This window comes from Bradysia coprophila, chromosome II (genome assembly GCF_014529535.1).
Source record: "Bradysia coprophila strain Holo2 chromosome II, BU_Bcop_v1, whole genome shotgun sequence".
Classification (NCBI taxonomy): Eukaryota; Metazoa; Arthropoda; class Insecta; order Diptera; family Sciaridae; genus Bradysia; species Bradysia coprophila.
The window spans coordinates 6,347,044-6,367,674 of record NC_050735.1 but is presented as its reverse complement, the minus strand read 5'-3'; the positions used below and the strand labels follow the sequence as shown (position 1 = coordinate 6,367,674).

Here is a 20,631-nt window from a genome sequence, read left to right as displayed (position 1 = left end):
TTTGTCGGTTGACAATAACTTTAATGTTTCTTTTACAAAAATATTATGACCTTTTCAGACGGTGAAAGCAATGGGGAATTGAAGTTTTGACAAGTTATTTTTAATCGACGTAAAACATGATTCTAAGCAATAAATTGTTCTACGGTATGACTCGAAAATGTGCCGATTTTTTTATAAGTTCATCTTAACTTCAAAACGTACAGCCGAAAATAACGAAATTATATTCATCGCTGCTGGAAACGGCCTTAGTCACATCTTAGGCGGCTGTCAAAATTGGGTTGATTTAGGGTCGTACTTTGTAAACTAAATTAATTTTATAAAAAAATCCGTGCATTTTAGAGGCATACTGTAGAACAGTTTTTTGTTTAGAATTATGTTCTGCGTCTATTTCGTCAAAACTTCAATACCCCATTATACCTGTTGTTGTGTCGTTCCGAATACAATTGCGTTATTATGACGTCTCTATTAAATCAACAGATATTGACTTATGGGAACGGGATATAATGTGATGCTAATATCCGATTGCTAATTTTAATATTTTTTTTTATTTCTTTCGTTTAGAAAGGAAGTCAGTTCACATATGCTTTCGTTTTGATTTCTTTACGTTCGGAAAAGCGCTAAAATTAACGTTGCTCTCGTGTGAACGGATGTTATTCCGTCTAATTAAATATCTTTACGACTCAGTTCGTTAGAAGTTGGTCATCGTACTGAAGTAAATATCGTCACTGGGGAAGTATGCACTATACGTAGTATAGATAACTATTATGTGCAAAATGATTTTCGCAGTAAAATAATTAATATAATAAAGTCAAAGCTGAATAAAAAGTCATATTCCATTTTCTAGCGAATTTCAATTAGAATTTCATTTGGAGTTGTCTCGAATCTCATTATTAGTTGCCTGAAAAGGTTCTGAATTTTATTTACAAACTGGCACAAGGAAAGGATCCTTTTCATTAGACTCTTTTAAACAATCCTATTTCCGTATATTTTTTAATCAACTGATTAAATTAATCATTTCATGAAGCCGTGTAATGATGCATCAGAGACGTATAAAACAAAATTAATATAAAAATCATTTACGATTCATACATCGTTATGATCAGTAATGGACATGGTGAATGAAAACATTGACGGGCTATCATTCTGCTTAGAATTGTGTATGGAAATTCCTGAAATTCAATCACTGCACACATCAATGATAATATTAATTTTTGAATGATATTCTGTTCGAAGAAATGTAATGTTTCGAATAGTTGTATGGCTAATCAATAATATTTGATATTATACTGAAATTTCTCGGAACTGGTAACGTTTGATCAAGGTCCTATTTTTATTTTTATTTTGGATTGGAATCATTGATAAATTATACATTTACAAAAAAGTGTAAATCAACATATCTTAAAATCTGGTAGTGGTCTAGGATTGCTCCAACAAAAATTTGACATAACCCATCATAATCTAGATTCTATATTTTGACTCAAAAAAATAATCTAGAATCTAGATATTCATTTGTTAAATAAACCACCCAATAAGTCGAGATTTCTCATTGAATTATTGAATTGCCAGTTGTGGGTTCGAAACTCACCCGCAACACAAATAAATTCGCTTCATCAGGTTGTTGTCCACAATAATGACATCTGATTGAATCAGTTATTAGGCTGCGTCTTGGATTTAGTACCGATAACGTACGTCTCTTTGTGTTATATGTAATTGTTCGTTGGTAATGTCATTCAATCATTTAGGCGAAAAGCCCATTGACAGTGTGTAGTCTTTTAAAGGAGGTGTTTTGGAACCATTTTCAAACCATAACAACTCCCAAATCATATGTCAAAAAATATGTTGGATTTCACATTTCCGGGAAGGTATGACTTGTGTTTGTACCGAAATTTTCTTGTTATTATAATCATTCAAAGCTTCTAAAGGATTTACAGGGGCCTCGGATACACTTCTCCTGATTCTATGATTGAGTAGGTGTAGGTATACTGTGATCGATTCGAGATTCAAGACTTGTTGCTTGGTAAATGAAATCGTCTTTGAATTTTTTTTTTGGATTTGCTCCATTTCCAAGCTAGCATCTCTATCTTCCCTATTAGAACACCGTGCTTGTTATTATGATTTGTTAAAAATTCTTAGAATTTCCAGAAATCTTCCAGAATTTTTGAGAATTTCTAAGAATCTAAATTCCGAAAGGAAGTCCTGAATAAACAGTTGAATTCAAACGAAAAATTCCGTTCCTAAAATAAGGATATGAATGAAATACGAATTTCATTTTATTTTGGCCGCCCGCTGAACTTCTGTGTTATTTTGAGTATCTTGTTTAAAATACCATCACAAAATCTACACCTCTTTACACTGCTTCACGTTCGTCATCCAGACGAAATACGATAAATTAGCATTTAACGGAGTGATGAATTTGAGTGACAGAAGTAACAATACCATTTAAATGGAAAAGGTTACACCCAACAGACTCCACAGCCCAACTAATTTTTTTTTGTACCTGTTTCGGTGCTTTCATATCAATCAGATTAAAATACCTAATCTGCTTTTTCAATGTTTTTATGTCTGTAACTGACTTTTATAAAGCGTAAATGCGTTGAATGGGATTTTAAAGAGAGCAAAAAAAAAAAGTTTTTGTCGAATCCAAGAAGCTTATAAATCTACGTTTCTACTACCAGCGCGAATTACACGAAGGCGAAGTAATATTTACGATATTATTTTTCAAAAAGATAATGCCGTTTGATGTACATTTTATGCATGAGAACAAAGTATGAACTTGAAACGCAAGCAAGAAAATTATTTTACAACTTTTCCCATTCCCATCAGCACAAGAAAAAGAAGAAGCTCAAAATGATTCCATCTTTGAAGTTAAAACAAATACACCATGACTGTTTGGTTAACGATTCCTTCCCAGTTGTATACATCATCTTACTGAAGCGCCTCTGAGCATTTTAATTTGAAAATCAAATCTTTTCGCAAACTTTCATAAATAAGCAAAAAGTTGAGCGCTGCACATACAATGTCAAACATTTTTTTCTGTTCTTTATATATACATAGAGTAAGCTTATTCCATTAATCGGCCCCATCAAACAGCTCTCGATAGACTATTTTCTATTTAATATACCGACTAATCAAAAAAGTAAACTCAACGTTATAATATACGGAATACGAAGGCAGTGTTCGGTTCGGCCAGAAATTCTTGTGTTTAGTTTTAGTTGTGTACATTATTTATGATTATTTAGTGTACTCTTTGGGTATTATGTAAGTATTATAAGGAATGTTCTGCTCCGATGTTATGCCTTTTTTTTTCTTGCCGACCAATATTATAACAAGAACGAAATAGAAAGAAAAAAATCTCTCTGCGAAAATCTTAATATAAATTGGAAATTCGTGTGGATTTTTTTCTTCTTCGTGTGCTCTTTCCTGTGTCAGATCGTAACATGTATACTCAGTGAAAATAATTAAAATTCGTTAATTAAGAACGTTACAACGCTTTAATTGAATAAATATTTCGGAATTTTAAAACAAAATCTTTGAAATTATGAAATATAATTGATTTTGTTATGTTTACTCAAACAGTTCTTGTAAATACACAAAAACTGACGTCAAAGACGATCGTCACAATTTGAGTAGCATTTTTGAATTCGTGTTTCTTTTTCCACATTTTAATACATGAAACACAGTCTATAATCCGGATACGTACGAGCGTATCGTGCATAATACTGAAATGTTATGTATATAAAATAGACGAATATATAACACACATTCGCCACATAAATAGGGAGAAAATATGTTTCGCAAACGATGGTAATCCATATCAGGATCTATTAAGCTATAGTACGAAAAATATTTTCAAATTACGTACATAAGGGTGAAACAGTAGAATATAGGTGAAATCTGGCAGGATGGTAGACATACCAAAGAAGAAAAATATGTTGATAAAAACTCAAGAACAACATTAATTATTTGAATTCCAGATGGCAAAACTTCAATTAGTTCGCTGGCTTTAGAAATAAAGAAAAAAAAGCACATCAAGGAAAACAGTTGGAATAGTTCACTACTTCAGCATACTTACGAACGCATTTATTCGTTAGCTAAAAAAGTCGTTACATTAACCAGAAACGACGGGAGATGGAATCTTAAAATTATCTTGAAACGAATTTACAACAAGCCCGTAAAAATGGTAATTTTTATCAGCTGGGGAAGGAACTGTTTCATAAAATTATTATAACCTTTGTCCGTCATTACCGGTTTTTATGACTAATACAGAAGGAGTTTTCCATTGTAATTTCAATCAGAGTGTCTCAACGTATTACAGACAACTAAGTCATAAATTATCAGGGACTATTTTTAGGAGTAGTAGATTCCATTGGATGCCGCGGAAAACACTCATTACACGAGGGATCAATTTGTGATACGAGCCAACTCACAAGTGTGTTTTTACGCAATAAGGTTTGGAAACTGTTATTTTGTCACGTGAAGTTACATACCTCGCCAACGCCTCGGAGATGCAATTTCTACACTTGTGCTTAGAAACACACGAGTGAGTTTGCAAGTATCGCTAATTGATTCCGAGTGATGGATGACTTCCACAAGCATCCATTGTTATTTTACTGCCTTTCCACCCGGAAAATAGTTGTTACAAGTACATTTTACCCCGAGGACGTAGCAGTTCAAAAATAATTTTTTAGAAGACACGAGTATTCAAACGCTGTTTAAATGCCTCCGGATCGGATATGCAATTTCTACACTTGTCAAAATAACCTTGTTGCTTAAAAACACACTTATGAGTTCGGCTCGTATCACAAATTGATCTCTCCATGCAATGGATGATTTCCGCTGCATAAAATTTACTATTCATGAATTTCAAAACAAGACAAAATGAAAATCTAGCAAAATGTGGGAAAGTTCAAGAAAATATTGGGAAATGTTTTGCTACAAATAGTCGCTGTAAATTATCGACCGAGATCAAAACAATAAATTAAAAACCTGGCTGAATCTTTACAATGTAAAAAGTAAAGCAACGCAAACTGTTGCTTAATTCTGTTGATCAGAAGAAGTAATAGATTCGGTAAATTAGTGAATGTAGCATGCCTGTAATGACAGGCTAAGATTGATACAAATGCAGCCGTTGAACATATCAGCTATTCGTATTCTGCACGACTGGGTATAATTACACAATTTTTTGCTATTTTATTTATTTTCATTTTCCTACACATTTGATTTTCGAGCGCGTGTTGTGTGTACGTGCGGTGTTTTTTAGAGGTCGTTGTTAATGATTTTATCAAATATATCGAAAAACATATTATTGAAATTTATGTATCATTAGAGGTACAATACATCATTTATTATACCAGTGGACAATCAATTAGGAATGGGATTTAAATAATCGGATCACAAGGAACAAAAAAGGCAGTGTGTGAAGTTTTCAGCCCGTGCTTCCCACTCTGGCGTAGCACTACGTAATTTACGAACCAAGCGTCAATCAATTTGAATCAGCAGACACATATACAGATTCCATGTCCTATGTGAAACGAGGTATTTGAATGTTAATAGAAAATGCGGAAAAAATGACATGTCAATATTCTGAACATCGCCGCGTACATAATGTGGTTGATTTTCACTACTAGATATGAATTTTATGGAATTTAGATGTAAAATTTTATGATAAAATAATTGGCATTCTGTACACAGTAAGAAAATTGCAGATATCCAATTCGATCCATGTATCCAAGCAAAGACAAAATAATGATGATACAGTTATTGCAAGTAGGAGTAGAGAAGAATCTTCACAATTTCGATTCAAAATGAAAAAAAAACGTTTCTTCAATAGTTTTGCAATTCTCCTTAATTTACGAGGCTTGAATTGCTGTACGGGCACTTCAATTTTTCACTTTTTGTTGTATAGAAGATTTACATTTTTTTTAAGACAAGGTGAATGGTGAAATTGTCCTAACCTGCTTATGTTTAGAGAAAGAATTTAAATGGAAAACTTTGGGGAACTGTTGAGAGGAGAGTATTCTACAACAAGTTTTACGAAACTATGACTCTTCTTCTATTGCATCATCTGCAGTTGGAAATATTCAGGTTAAGTGGTTTCATCTTATGAAATGCACTTCCTAGAGACCATTCAACAAAACTGAGTATTATTGTTACCTACATCGGTAGGACAGCACGCATAACATTGACAAGCTTTTTAATAAAACATTTAAGGGTTGTGCCACCCAGCTATTAACAAGAAAAATTCAAATCGACCCAACCTGAGGTTGAATGATGTAACATTTTACTGGCAATAAAACGTAATGAAGAGACGAGACTGAATGACATCATCTACGAAAATAATAAATTTTTGTTGAATGTTTGTGGAAAATTCGGAAAAACTTTTGAGCCAAGCACACGGTTGCTGAACGTTACTTTCTCGGATATGCTTGACTGTTAAATTTAGCATTTCGACTACACGTGTGTGGAATAATAATCGTAAACGTTTAGCCCGATGAAAGCGGAAAATCTTGAAAACAAATCTTTTACATTTATTGCTCTGCATTAAATGATTTCATTATTGTAATAAATCTCCAGTCGGAATTCGCAAAGAATGTCATCGATATCAAATCCATGAACATGAGAAATGGTACGTTGAAAGCCAACAACGGTTGGATTTATGTCAATTCGGATATTTTTGAGACTGTCGGCTTTTGGGGGGCTTTTTTGCCGAACGAATGCTTGATAAAAAATATATTAAATTATCGAACCGAAGGTTGTATAGGAGAAAATTGAAAACATTATGATCCATCATCCAGCTAATAGATCTGATTAGGTACAGTAATTACAGTAGCGAACAAGTGCAAAGATATTCTCTCAAAAACGTCCAGTCTAGTCTCTTGTGATTGTCAACGGAAAAATAAATGAGCAATGAGCTCAGACTGGTTATCCTGGTTTATATTAGCAGAGACTATTTTTGACAAAACAAATTTTTCTAAATTTTGATACTTTTCCTATTAAAAAAAATGGGAAAATAAGGAAATCTTCGAAAGTGTTGTTAATTCAAATAAAATATTGGAAGATGTTTTCCCAAAAATGGTCCCTGCTTATCAGCAAAGTCAATGTTTAAAATTATGAAGTAAAAGATTTTATGAGAATGTCTTATTCAGGCCATTTGAAATTGACTAAAATACCTCGTAGAACGCTCGACCATATACATCCAGTTTTGTAATAAACAATTTAAAATTTCGATTGCACATAAAATTGCTATACACAGGCAACCTATTTAAGACAAAATCCCAACTTCGCGTTCAACCTATCCTGTTGAAGAGTCTAATTTTAAATACGTTTGTACTGTGTCTGTGTCAGATTACATGTTCAACTGAAAACCTCAACTGTTTCATACAAATCATACCACACTGAACTTATTGCCGAGGTTTCTTGTAGTCGTTTGAGTCCATTTCGCATGTCCTGAATTCTAAATTTTTATTCTCCTTCGGGTCGATCTATGTCCTCCCCACTTGTCAATATAAAAGTTTGGAAGCACTGACGTAATGTACTGTTGTATCAATTTACCGAAAATAGTTTAAACAAAAGAAGTAACAGAAGAAGTGGATATGCGGTAATACCATCCTCTTTTGTCCAGGCGTACGTTGTACGCACTTCTTGAATTTGAGATTATTAACTCTGAAAAGAGCAAAACGTCAGGTCACCACTTCATGACTTCATCTGTATCATGTCACCTGTTTTATTTGATAGAAAATAATACGAAAATTGATTCATTCGTTCACTCTATTCCCGTGAAGGCTATACACTCAGCGATTTTCTTAACGGAAAAGAAAATCTTTTCCATTGAGGCAACGAGATGATGAGTGACATTAACTGACGACGACATAACCCTAGTCATAATTTTTCTGAGAAATGGGTTGATAGGTTTGTTCCACATCAAAAACTGTTGTATTGGTCCCAACGAAACGAAAATAATAATAAATATGAAGAAAAAAAACTGCTCTGTGATCAGAACAGGCAGGTTGGCTTATTTCCAATTCAAGGCACAACCCTTATTATATCGAAGAAAAAAAAAATCTATAAATTTATTGACACCATTCATGTGCTGTGTTTGTATCATTCATCTTCTTTATGAATATTTTTTAAGTAAAAAAGGTGGACAATATAATGGGTGCTACGGTCCAAAAGTTTTCAAAGAATTGCAGTTTCATTATAAATATAAATAAAACTTTCGTCCATAAATATTGGTTATATCCATTCTATAAAGTAACATCATTTCGTAGTAAATATGAGAATCTATGGTTTCTTTTCGTCGTTCCGACATTATACAAGAAACTATTGGAGTAAAAGTTTCTTATTGAATTCGTAAGTTTATTATGTTGTGGTCATTTATTGATAAAAAAAAGACTTTTCCACATTTCCCTTTAACGAAATGATGCGGTAAAAGTGTGGTCAAAGAGGCCACTCACAAAAAAGGGAAATGTTTAAGTTCTGGAAGCCGTTTCCTCGTTTCCATTTTTTTTTTCTTTACCATCCCACCGAAAACTATGTGACAAGGGAATAATAATATTTTTGGAATAATTTCAGTCTGTCAACCCAAGTGTAAAATATGCTACAAAGGGAAGTTTCGCTCTTGTCTGTGTTGAAGGCGTATATATATCATTATTTCACAACGTTCTTGTATTACAATAGGATATCATTTTGGGATTTTAGATTTAGATTAAAATTCATTTCATTGCCAAAGGGATGATTAAAATTCAGAAACACAATTTCCATTTTTGGTGAAAGCGAGTGAATAAATCACGGATTTTTGGTTCAAACAGGATGTTAATGGAATAAAATGTTTATATCCAGTGATTAGTTTTGCACAGAGGGTAAGCGGTACCATTATCGAGTCCATTACTTCCTTTGGATGTAACAATTTATTCATACAGAATCTTTTACTTCATTAGTTTTAACATACAGTTTGCTATGTAAGACCACATTTGTTAACTCTCATCGGTAAATTTTGTCGTCACTGTCGATAACAGATGTAATCGTTCGTAAGTGTTAGAGGTTCGACAATATTGGCAACTTGCAATTTATGCAGAGCCTAGTCGATAAAATTCAAATAGGACCGTTATCTTACGATTGATGTCGAATTCTTCGTTTGGACACAATGCAAGGGTCGTTAGATAAAGTATTTTCTTTATTAAAAGCGAAAAAAAGGCTGCAAAGTGCAACCAGTAAAAAAACGATCTTTTCAAAAAACAAATATTTACAATAAATAAAAATCATCAATTCTATTACGTCCCAAGGTCCCTAAAATGCAACTAGAATTTCTTCGTTGAATCGCAATGGATAAACTTAGACATGATTTTGCTTTAACTGTTCAGCTGGTATATACAAGTGCAAACACTTTTGTTTGAATTGATGGGTCAGTTAAAAAAAAGCTGAACCTAATTCCTGTCGAAATTTCACTGACGTTCCCCGTATCATAATAGCACTGCAAATTTCAGTGGGTGCCGCAGAGATTGTGGTATTGACACTAGAGATTTAGATCATTGTCAATGTCGTCTGAGACGTCAAATAAGCCATCATTTTCGCAAAGCAAACCACTAGAAACCGCCATTTGGCAATAGAATTCGGTTGTCGAATTACGAATGATAGCATTCGGTGAGCATTCCTGCTGTCGCAAAATGCCTTCAAAGGGACTTCGTTTTATTTTTCTACGTATGTCGGACACATCTTCACACCCCAGACACTTTGACATAAAATATATGTGAATAGCGTGAATAGTGTCACACCCGTGCATATCTTAGGTGCCTGCATTAGACTATCGTAGCAATACAATTGGACCTAAGGACTAAATACGTTAGGTGCCTGCATTAGACTATCGTAGCAATACATACAATTGGACTTAAGGACTAAATACGTTTTATTACAGTCCAGGTGTGCATGAATAAACGGAGGATGGCTCGAATCATTTACTGGGCTTGCAACTAAACCTCGAGTTATCCATCTTCTACCATCTCCAGGATCTATAATCATTAGATGGCAGTTGCCTTAAAAACTTCTTATCGAAAACAGTGACATTTCCCTTATAGAACTTACTACTTCTATTAGGGAAATTTCACTGTCAGGTAGTAAGGATCAAAGGGTCTTTGATCTGGGTTCCTGTTTCTCATTCAGAGAAGCCTCCCATAAACTCCAATCTAATCTCCACCTTTTATCTTCTGAACATTTAGATTTACACAATTAAAGTCCTTGTGATGTTACTATTATGAGAAATAGAATTTCTTTCCGATGAATTATAAATTCCATCAGATTGCTAAATGTACCAGTACGAGTAGTAAAATTTAAATAGAAACTTTTATTTATGCAGAAACTCAAAAAAGAACGACTGGCAAAATGGCAAAACCTCTTAACAAAACAAAAACGAATCTTTTGATTGTATTTTTTCAGTTGGCTAACGACTTTTACATTTTTGATTCATAAACATCTCAATACATAGGTACTTCCCATTGTGTAAACAAATTAATGAACATAATCGAAAAGCAATTACTATTTTCTCATCAATTGTGTAGTGCTATTACACACTGATTCGGTGAAACCATGTATTTGTTGTTTATCCATGATGGAAAACCAATGAGAGAAGTTATTGGAACAAGTCCATATAGCAAGAAAAATGTTAGTGGTATACGAGTTATTGATTTTCTTTCACATTAAATAATTGTTTTTTGGCGATTTAGAATGCCTCTAATGGCTACACTATGGAAGTTTTGCTCTTATACATTTGCTGCAGGGAAAAAATACGAAATTAATTATTTCCTGAGAACCATATCGACCCTCGAACAAAACACTGTTCCTTGGCTAAATTCCGTTATAGCTGAAGATTTACATGATTTATCAGTATCGGACAATGTTTCTTTTTTATCAGCCGGAATAGATTTGTTTGCTCAAACAGTCACTATAATCATTACGTTTCATCATTCATTGTCGGTGTGTCTAATTGTTCCCGTAAACGGCATCATCTGACGCAATATCATTCATTCCTTTCAAACACCAGCGAATTAATGATCAAATAAGATAATGAGGACACACATGATGATATATTTGTTACCATTAATAACCTACCTACATAATGTACACATCGGGTAAAAGATAAACTGATTTCGACTTATACGAATTAGAAGAAAATTGGGACAAAGATCTTAATGCGGAGACAATGGGCATTAGGTGTTTGTAATCCCTTGTATACTATTTGGATTGGAATTTTTACTTATATTGTAATTGTAAATATTGTAAGTTGAAGTAAAAGTCCCAATTTGGGACTGACTCTTCATATACTTTGTGTGGGAAGAAGTTAGTTGAAGTTGATAGCGAAATTCTGTTTGGAAACTCAGATCAGCACTCTATTTCTTTGTGAACCAACTTCGTTGTTATGACATTTCATGAATATTTAACAGAGTGAAGATATTTCACCAAAGATAGAGCTCAAAGAATAAATTACTCACTAAAATTGTGGCGGCTCTACAGGTCAAGTTTGCTTTCCTATCGTTGGCCTCATTAAAATAGTAGAGCGTGCAGATTTTCCTCCTCATCAGCAAATAAGTCATACTTAAAGCAATCATTTTAAAGTAGACTGATAAAGGTGGTAGAAAGATTGTACTGAGACTGAGATTTGTCACCTTTTAGTAAGTAGTATACCGACTTCTTCTGATCAGATTTAACTATACCCTTCAAACCAAGGCCTATTTTAAGGATTTTATTTCTTAAAAATCCATAAAATTCCAAAGTTCTTTACAGTTTTTACATTGAGGATTTTTAAGGAATTTTCTAAGAATTTTTTTAAGGAATTTTATGGAGTTTTCTAGCGGATAGACAAGAATTTAGAAGTTCGTGTTTTCACAAACGTGCTCATTGGCTGTGCCAAACTATATAAGATTGTCTGATTCATAATAACATTTTTGTACCCATACGAAAACTCGGTCAGGGCGAGGGTCAGGGTCTGCCACAATACATACGAATTTAAGTCTTTCTTCGAATTGTATGCAATCGACATCTAACTAAATTTTGATTTTGCCATAAAATTATTCGAACGAATTGTCACACCTCAACGAAATGTGTCTAAAAATGGTTGCAGGCTAAACATTGAATTCGATTTAATTATCTGTGTCGTTAAGAAAAGTGTTGACAAAATAAAAAGAAAAGAAAATCTAAGCCTAACAACCGAGAGTGAACAGCGCTCAACAACGGAATTATCCACGAAAACTTATTAATAAAAGATTGGCAACTGTTGGAAAGGAAGGTGGCACCCATCATGTTCGGAAAAATGTCTAATTAAATTATTAGAAGAAGCGTAATTTGGTCTTTCGCGAATTTAATGATTGAAAAAGTTTGGCAATTTATGGGAAAAATATATTGACGAAGGTAAATAGAAAGTTTTTTTTCGCTCACTCTTGAAATATTGAACTTTTATCCGAGTGTAGGCAGTAACAAGTATTTCCAAAAATGCTTGATGACTAAACAGCGAAATTATATTTAACAACAACAAAAATTAGGTAAAATCCGTCACAGTATAGTAGAGGTTTGAGTGTTTTTCTACCTACAACAAAAATGTTATGACAACGTCTTAAAAAAAAAAATTAAACCTGACCCCTCGCAAGATTATTTTATGGATGAATTTGAGCGAAAAGTATGATTCAACATTATTACGGATGAAATTAACGATGGGAATTAAATTACCAACAGACCTAATTTTGTAAATTCTTTTTTACTTTTTACTAAAATCACTTAGTGTCCGTCAGCAGTTTTTGAGTTATTTCGCATTTTTTCTCTCAATTTTTTCATTCGTATAGTCGAATATTCGAACAACTGTCGAACTATAATATGAAATTCACAATTTTTTTTTTATAAAATGGTTATGTAACAACGCACACACAATGGGTCATGTTTGATACACTATGCACTTAACTTAATAATATCTCACAATTCTCTCAATACTCCATTTTTCGTTGCAATATAGTATCCATTTGTTACGAGTGATGATCTGTTGAACTCGTTACATACACATTGCAGACGATTTTCATGTAAAACATAATTTAAAATTCATGCCAACGACAAATTCGTTTTACACTTCTCTAAATTTCCTACACTTTTGAATTGTATTGTTCTCTATATGGAAAATTGTCATGACCGTAACAAAGGATTTTAATGTAGAGTCCTTACATGTTTCTGAGTGTTGAATATATACACATTCCCGAAAAAAGCTGACAAAAACTTTTTCATATATTTACAATATTAGTTAACACAAATCTCATTTCCGAGCGAACTGTTAGTTGCAGAATGAGTGCAGAAAAAAAAATTATTTACCCTTAACAATACACTATAAGTTTGTGTGAAAAAGAAATATAAAATGCGGAGCCGAGATTTAAGTTTGGTAACTTTTTATGACTTATATTCTAACGATTCAAAAAAGACGAACCAACAAAACAAAAACAACAAAAAAAAAAAAACGATAGAAAAGAAAATCTCTTAGCAAAAAGTGTAAATAAATTGTTTGAAAAGTTTCAGATTGTCGGATTGTAATGACATAACCGTAACGACTGCCATACACCAACTGAATTTACGTTTCGAAAAATGATGTTGAGAGGAAGCAACATGTTGGTTGGTAGGGTAAACACTTTTCCCGTGTGCATTTTCCCCATTTACTTTCTGGTCAGAAGCGCAGAACAGCGCGAAATTGCTGTACACTACTGGTTGAATTTGATTAAAATTTTCGTTTAAAGAGAGTGGGAGAGAGAAATTTGACGGAGAGCGGAAAAGCGGATGGAGCATTAGAGAGTGCAAATGTGGAGCAAAAGGGGAGACACATTATAGAGACGATTTTCAATGAATTCCAACGTTTTTTTTCCTGTGTGTCTTATGTATTCGCCGCCAGATTTGTAAAAATAAGGTAGATGGAGTAAAACGGTCTGGATAGTGTACTGGAATGTTATAAAATCTCTTTATGAAAAATGTGAAACCTCAGGACCTTGTTCACAGAAACAATACACAAAACATAAAACCATGTATAGTAACAGCAGCATAGAGTGGTATGTCGTATGTACATATATATTACGATATTGCAGTATAATGAACAAATGGAGTAAAAAAGCACAGCATTTGTAAATTCAATTTTTATATAACCAAAAGAAAAATTAGATGGAAACGGTTTACTTAACTCTATAATATAGTATGCGGCCTGTGTGGTGTGTGTATGGGATGTTAGAGGTGCGATATATTTACATATATTTTTCAGACTTTGAAGATTATATGAAATATTATCAAAGTGATGATGAAATTTAAATTAAAATTGATTATAATAAAGATGGATAGGCCCTTCTCTACCCCCTCCTGAAAACATTATTACATTTTCAAAGTCTCAATAATTGATTTTGGTAAAAAGGTGGTTGTGTTACGTTAATTTGAATTTTGATTTATGCGTATTATACCTACCCGTCCCAAAACGGTAGGGTATTTTATTCATAACAAGTGAAAAGGCATCTTAGATAAAGTTAACATCGACGTTAAGCTGATTTAAATCTCTTAATTGGGCGTTGTCTGGATGGTTACCGAGTATTAAAGGAGGAAGAAAAAAAAACCGTACAAAAGTTGAAGCCACACAAAATGGTTAGAATGGAAAAAGTTCCACATTAAAAAACCGACCCGGTTTGACCTTATTCGAGCGTTCCGATTTCCGATCGACGATTTAAATGTTATTGCTTCATATTTTCATTGTTGATTTTTGTTTGTTTGTTTGTTTTCCGATTGTTAAACGACATCATTTTATCAAGGGAGCGGTAACTTTCTATTGAAATTGTTTTTTTTGTACATACATTAGGTACATATTGCTCGTCGAATCGTTACAATATGAGTTCAGAGCTCAGCGCTCCCACAGTGTCCTACTTTTCTGCTATGTAATCAAATATTCGCCACCAACCAGTTACTTTACCGGCACTACAACCCATTAAGGGTCTTCGCCTTCTCCAACATGCTTCTCCAACCGGACCTATCCGCGGCTAACGATTCCCAACGTGTGACACCGATTGTTTGAAGATTTGATAGGACTTCATCGCACCATCTGGCCTTTGGTCGACCTGAACTCCTCTTCCCTTCAGGTTTGGTTTTCAATATTTTCTTCGGGATACGATTTTCCTCCATCCGTTCAACATGAGCTATGTAATACTTTTTGGAAATTCGTGCTACTTGACTTGCGTAGGACAATTCCGTTAAAAAGTTTAAAGAGTTCCGTATTTTCCAACTTTCATATCTCGCGAGGGTAAAATCACCTGATCACGTTATTGCATCTCTTTTAGGTGGCATCTACCTCGAACAGTTACAATTTCTTGTTCCATAAAAGTTGACCTAACCTTGAGCTCAAATCATTAAGTTTCATCTCTTAGAAATCAATATTGAGTCATTTTCCATAAAAAATGGACGGCCATACCTTCCTTATTGCGACATCGACATTGATTATGACAGACCCGGTTAGCAGAGCGCTGTAATAAAGAGCAATTGACTGAAAATATAACCAAAAAGTCATACTTCCAATGATAAAAAAGTGGTCCTACATGTCCAACCACAGGACACGAAATTTTGAGTGGGACCCCTGTCAGAGTTGCCAGACCGAAGGGATTTTTTTGTAAAAACCAATTCAATGCAATCTGTGCACAAAATTAATTAGTTTTTGAAATGAGGAGTAATGTGCGGGCTCGTCTTGATATGTCTTGCATTACTTGTATGCTCTTTATTTCATCAGAAAACACAGATGTACGTCATCATAACTGGAAGAATTTGATTCTAATTAAGTGGTCCAGATGAACAATTATAATGGATAGCTGCAGGTACTTATCTCTAGTTACGTAATTTCAGATGCTCTTCGGGGCAACTATAATTGCAAATTGTTTTCGAATTATATTTCAAATAATGAGGATTATATATTTGCCCAGATTTAAGTTGTATAGTTGGAGCGAACGATTAAGTTTGTTAATAATAATCATAATAATGGAGCATTTTCCACCAGAACAATTTCAACCGAATTTTCATAATATGTTATAATTTATCCAAACGTACTGTATGTTCATGACCGGCACACAGACTCGTTTCATCGACATCCAAACAAAGAGAATTTAAATTGAAATAATGGCAGCACATTTTTTTAAATCCCGTTTCGTTCATTTAAACTTATTCCACATTCACGGACGTAAACTCACATTTTGTGTAATTCCTATTATGAGTCTGCACGTAAAAAAAACAGGAAACAAAAAAAATATGAAAATTTCACATAAACGTTGCACGTTACTCTTGATGGAAATGCATCACCCTCAGAGCTATTTGTGAGTTGTCAACGTTTTTCGAATCGATTCATCACAAGCTTAAGCTCTGATTGTACGATGCCAGGTAATATGTGCGGAATTTTGTACTATATATTGTGCTGGTTGAATTGGGTTACTCACAAAGGACATCCAATGAAAATTACTATTTGCGGAGGTATCTATTTTCAACATTTATGCTCTAACTGTTGATCAATGTATGAATGTACAGTAGAACAAAAAAGGGCTGTACAGTTAACGTATGGTCATGTTTTGTTGACATACATTTCCGCTTTTGAATTTGAAATTAATTAAGTTTCTAAATTGATATGTGGCTTCTATCAATTTTTAGCACGTACAGAGTCAATAGTTAATGTACACCAATGTATCTGCATGGGGCCACTTTCAGTAGCTGTCCAACACGGAGATAAGTTAAAGGAAAAGGGCTGGTTTGTAAATCTGTCATTTCCATCATTGTCAATTCGAAGTACATTGACGCAAGTTGGTTGTTACTTACTTACTTTACTTTACCGGCGCTACAGCCACTTGTGGGCCTTGGCCTGGTCGAGAATCCGGTTCCAGCGTGCCCGGTCATTCGCTGCACTTTGCCAACCTCTTATTCCCAGCGCCCGAAGATCTGATTCGACGCCATCTATCCATCGCATTTTAGGGCATCCTACTCCTCTTCGCCCTTCTGGATCATTTCGGAATAACATTGAGGGGGCTCTGTTCCTGTCCATGCGTGCTACATGCCCTGCCCACCTCAACCGTTGGACTTTCACCACTGCCACAATATCCGGCTCGCCAAAATCACTTTTCAATTCAAAGTTGTATTGTCGCCGACACCTTTCGCCTTCACGCATCGCTCCGAAAATAGTACGAAGGACCTTACGCTCGAACGTTAGGAGCAACTGTTCATCACTTCTCTTCACCGTCCAAGATTCGCATCCATAGATCAGAACTGGACGAATGAGCGTTTTGTAAACTTGGCACTTCGTTTTCTTCGATATCAACTTTGAGCGTAAATGTTTGATTAGACCGTAATAGCATCTGCTTGCCGCCATGATTCGTCTTTGGATTTCAGGTGTATTATCGCCATCCGAACGAATCAGCGCTCCAAGGTAGATGAATTCTTCGACTACCTCGAGGTTGTACTCTCCAATGCTTATCACGTCCCCTTGTTGATTGGCAACCATATTGGGCTCGGCCTTCATGTACTTGGTTTTCGATTCGTTGATCATCAAACCCATTCTCTCCGCTTGGATTTTCAGATTTGTGAAAGTGTCTACCGCTGCTGCATGTGTACGACTGGCAAGATCCAAGTCATCTGCAAAGCCCAGAACTTGAACTGATCCATTCACCAGTGTTTTGTTGGTTTGGATACCAGCACGTCTCATTGCGATTTCCAAAGCCAAATTGAAGAGCAGGCAAGACAGTGCGTCGCCCTGTTTCAGCCCTTCCCTTACAGCAAAAACGTCAGACAAGTCATTTTGCACCTTGACACGACATCTGGTGCCCTCCAATGTCGCTTTCACAAGACGAATCAGTTTTGTTTCGAAGCCCAGCTCCTTCATCGCAACATACAATTCCCTACGCTTGGTCCTATCGTAGGCTTGCTTGAAGTCGATGAAAAAATGGTAAGTCCGGACTTGAAATTCCCTGCCTTTTTGCAGAATCAGACGAAGGTTGAATATTTGGTCAGTTGTTGAGCGATCTCGTCTGAATCCGCCTTGATAATCTCCAATGACTGCCTCAGCCCGTGGATTTAGTCTAACGAATAGCACTCGAGCAAAAACCTTGTACGCCGTGTTAAGCAAAGCAATACCACGGTAGTTTTCGCAAATCATCCTGTCACCTTTCTTGTGCAGAGGTAAAATGGCACCCTCTAACCACTGATCCGGTAACGATTCGTTGTTCCATATTCGCCCGACTAATTCATAAATCACCTTAGCCAATTCCTCACCACCCATTTTCAGCAGTTCCGCTGGTATATTATCCGGACCTGAAGCTTTGTTGTTTTTGAGTGAGGAGATTGCTGCTGATACTTCCTCCAATGTTGGTGCTGACACGATACGACCGTCGTCGTTGGTTGTTATATCTTTAAAATTAGAACATAATGATACAATAATCCACATTTCACAGACAGCATACTATAAAATCAAATCTATTACTTCTTTTGACTTAACAATTTTCAAAACATTGATGCGAAATCTACTACTTCATTTTCTGAACTTTCTTATGCGATTAGCATTAACATAGAATTAACAAGCGTTAAATTTGGAAGCTTTAGTACCGCTTACGACTGTTTGACAAACTTTAGCTGATAGAACGAAATAAGCAAATCTATCTTTAAAAAGGAAACATAGAGCAGTGCTACTATTTTGCTACATAAGATTGCTGTAGTCTAGATAGCTGTCCGTAAAAGGCTTTATTAAGCTTCAATAAACTAACTTTACGTAGTTAATGTAGTAAGCGTTTCTCATCGCCGATATAACTCTTTCTTTCTTTCTTTGTTTCATTCATCGACGAAATAATGTATTACAGCATAGCTCCAGTATGCTTAAACAATTCAAAGAGCTCTTCTAGCTCTACATCGGTGACTTATAAAATCAGTCTAAGCCTCAACAAACTCGTTAAACTACACGATATAAACAAACGAATCGAATTATTCATTGCATAGGTCCGACTCAAGCTCTACAAGTACTAGTTTAGTGGAACGCAAGAGACAAGCAATAACAACACATTTCGTATTTTCTACCATTAGATTTCTATGTTGGTTGTCGTACGGAGAGAACCAGAAATTTTGATTATTAAAAACGTCATCCTGTTCCGTCTTTTACATTTAATGTTGAGAAAACCTTCTTGGCTTCAGTAATTACTTTACAAATATTTCGCTGCGCACCTGGAGCCTTAAAGTAAGAAACGGCACTGAAAGCTCGCAACTGAATAAAAACAGACAGACTTCGCTTTCACCGCACAGCACTCTAAACGGAAATAACATGTAAGACATTGTAAGAGTTCTATTTTCTAATGCTGTATTCCATCCACATTGTGTATACCTTTTGAAAACCTACACACCGCATTGCAATATTGAATCATAAATAGGTACATAGCTACACCACATTTCTACTTAACGGTGAAGACGAATGGAATGAATAACATTTTAAGGAGAAATATATTTCAAAAGAAACTGAAATATGATGGTGTTACATTGTTGCGAATCTTTTGAAGAAAAGCTACTCGGTGTCGGTCAATATAGAAATGTTACGAATGGGTTTTGACACACAGAAGGGCGATATATACTGAAACATCACCATGTTCGAATCATAGATTTTTTTCTAAGGCTTTGTTAGATAATAATGATGAAAATGCCGAGAAAATGTTTTATTTATAGGTTTGTCATTCTAGGACGGACGGTTCCAAAATCGCTAGAGCAGAAATTATGATGAACCCAATGAATAAAAATTCAAATTCTCATTTTCGATACGGTTAATAACAAGATTTTATGTGTTTTCTACCATATATTTCCCTGATAGGATCACGTTATATGGATTTAACTTGGCACAAAATGTTACTTCTATATGGAGTCAGTCTTCCAAATATTAATTGTATAGAATAAATATGCCAGAATGTATCAAAGAGCTTTTGCAGCCACAGGAAATTTTACACATTCAACGATTTGGCAAATTTAAATTTAAATTGAAGTTTTCCATACAGAGTTGCATTTGTTGTTTATAAAAGAGTCAGTTCAATCAAATGCCATCGTTCCTACAATACTTTGCAAAAAATTTTCGACTGGTGCCGGATTACCAGGACGAGAAGTGTATTTTTGTGTTGCGAACGATTTAGATTGTCGATAAAGTGCAACATTAAAAAGAAATTGGCTAATGGTGCCAACGACATACATTCGCAATGAATTCCAATTTTTCGATATGATTTTTCCACATTTTATTCGAAAATATTTTCCACTTTCTTCCGTCGTCAATTGTACGTGATAACACACATATGGTGTCATCGGGTCATTGAAACTTTACCAGCAAAGTTTGGAAAACTGGTTGACTTTAATGGGCATCCACTATCGTCATTTGATTGACTTCCTAAATCAAATCGAATTAAATAATTGCTTCAATTAATTATATACTCGAATACATCATAAAGTTGGTTTTTTATGTGCCAAGTTCTATTGTACGTATGCCATTAAGTCAATAAATATAATTTCTGTCGTAATATTGTATACTAATGGCTAAGAAATCAATATTATCCTGAAAGTTTTGCGTTAATGTTTCCCACATTTCTAGACTTTTACTTTCAA

At 34.6% G+C, this 20,631-nt stretch overlaps 1 protein-coding gene across 4 annotated transcripts in view; it reads right to left on the bottom strand.

Annotated features, from left to right (window-relative positions):
- Positions 1 to 20,631, bottom strand: part of LOC119068982 — a 61,914-nt gene that overhangs the window by 7,874 nt on the left and 33,409 nt on the right. The window contains exon 1 of one of the 4 annotated variants that reach the window (XM_037172865.1): positions 12,720 to 13,898. The exons of 1 other annotated variant lie outside the window; for it this stretch is intronic. The gene's annotated coding sequence lies outside the window, so the exon portion shown is untranslated. Of the gene's footprint in view, positions 1 to 12,719; positions 13,899 to 20,631 lie in introns of those variants that run through there. 2 more of the 4 variants (XM_037172873.1, XM_037172879.1) reach the window with 2 other exon arrangements.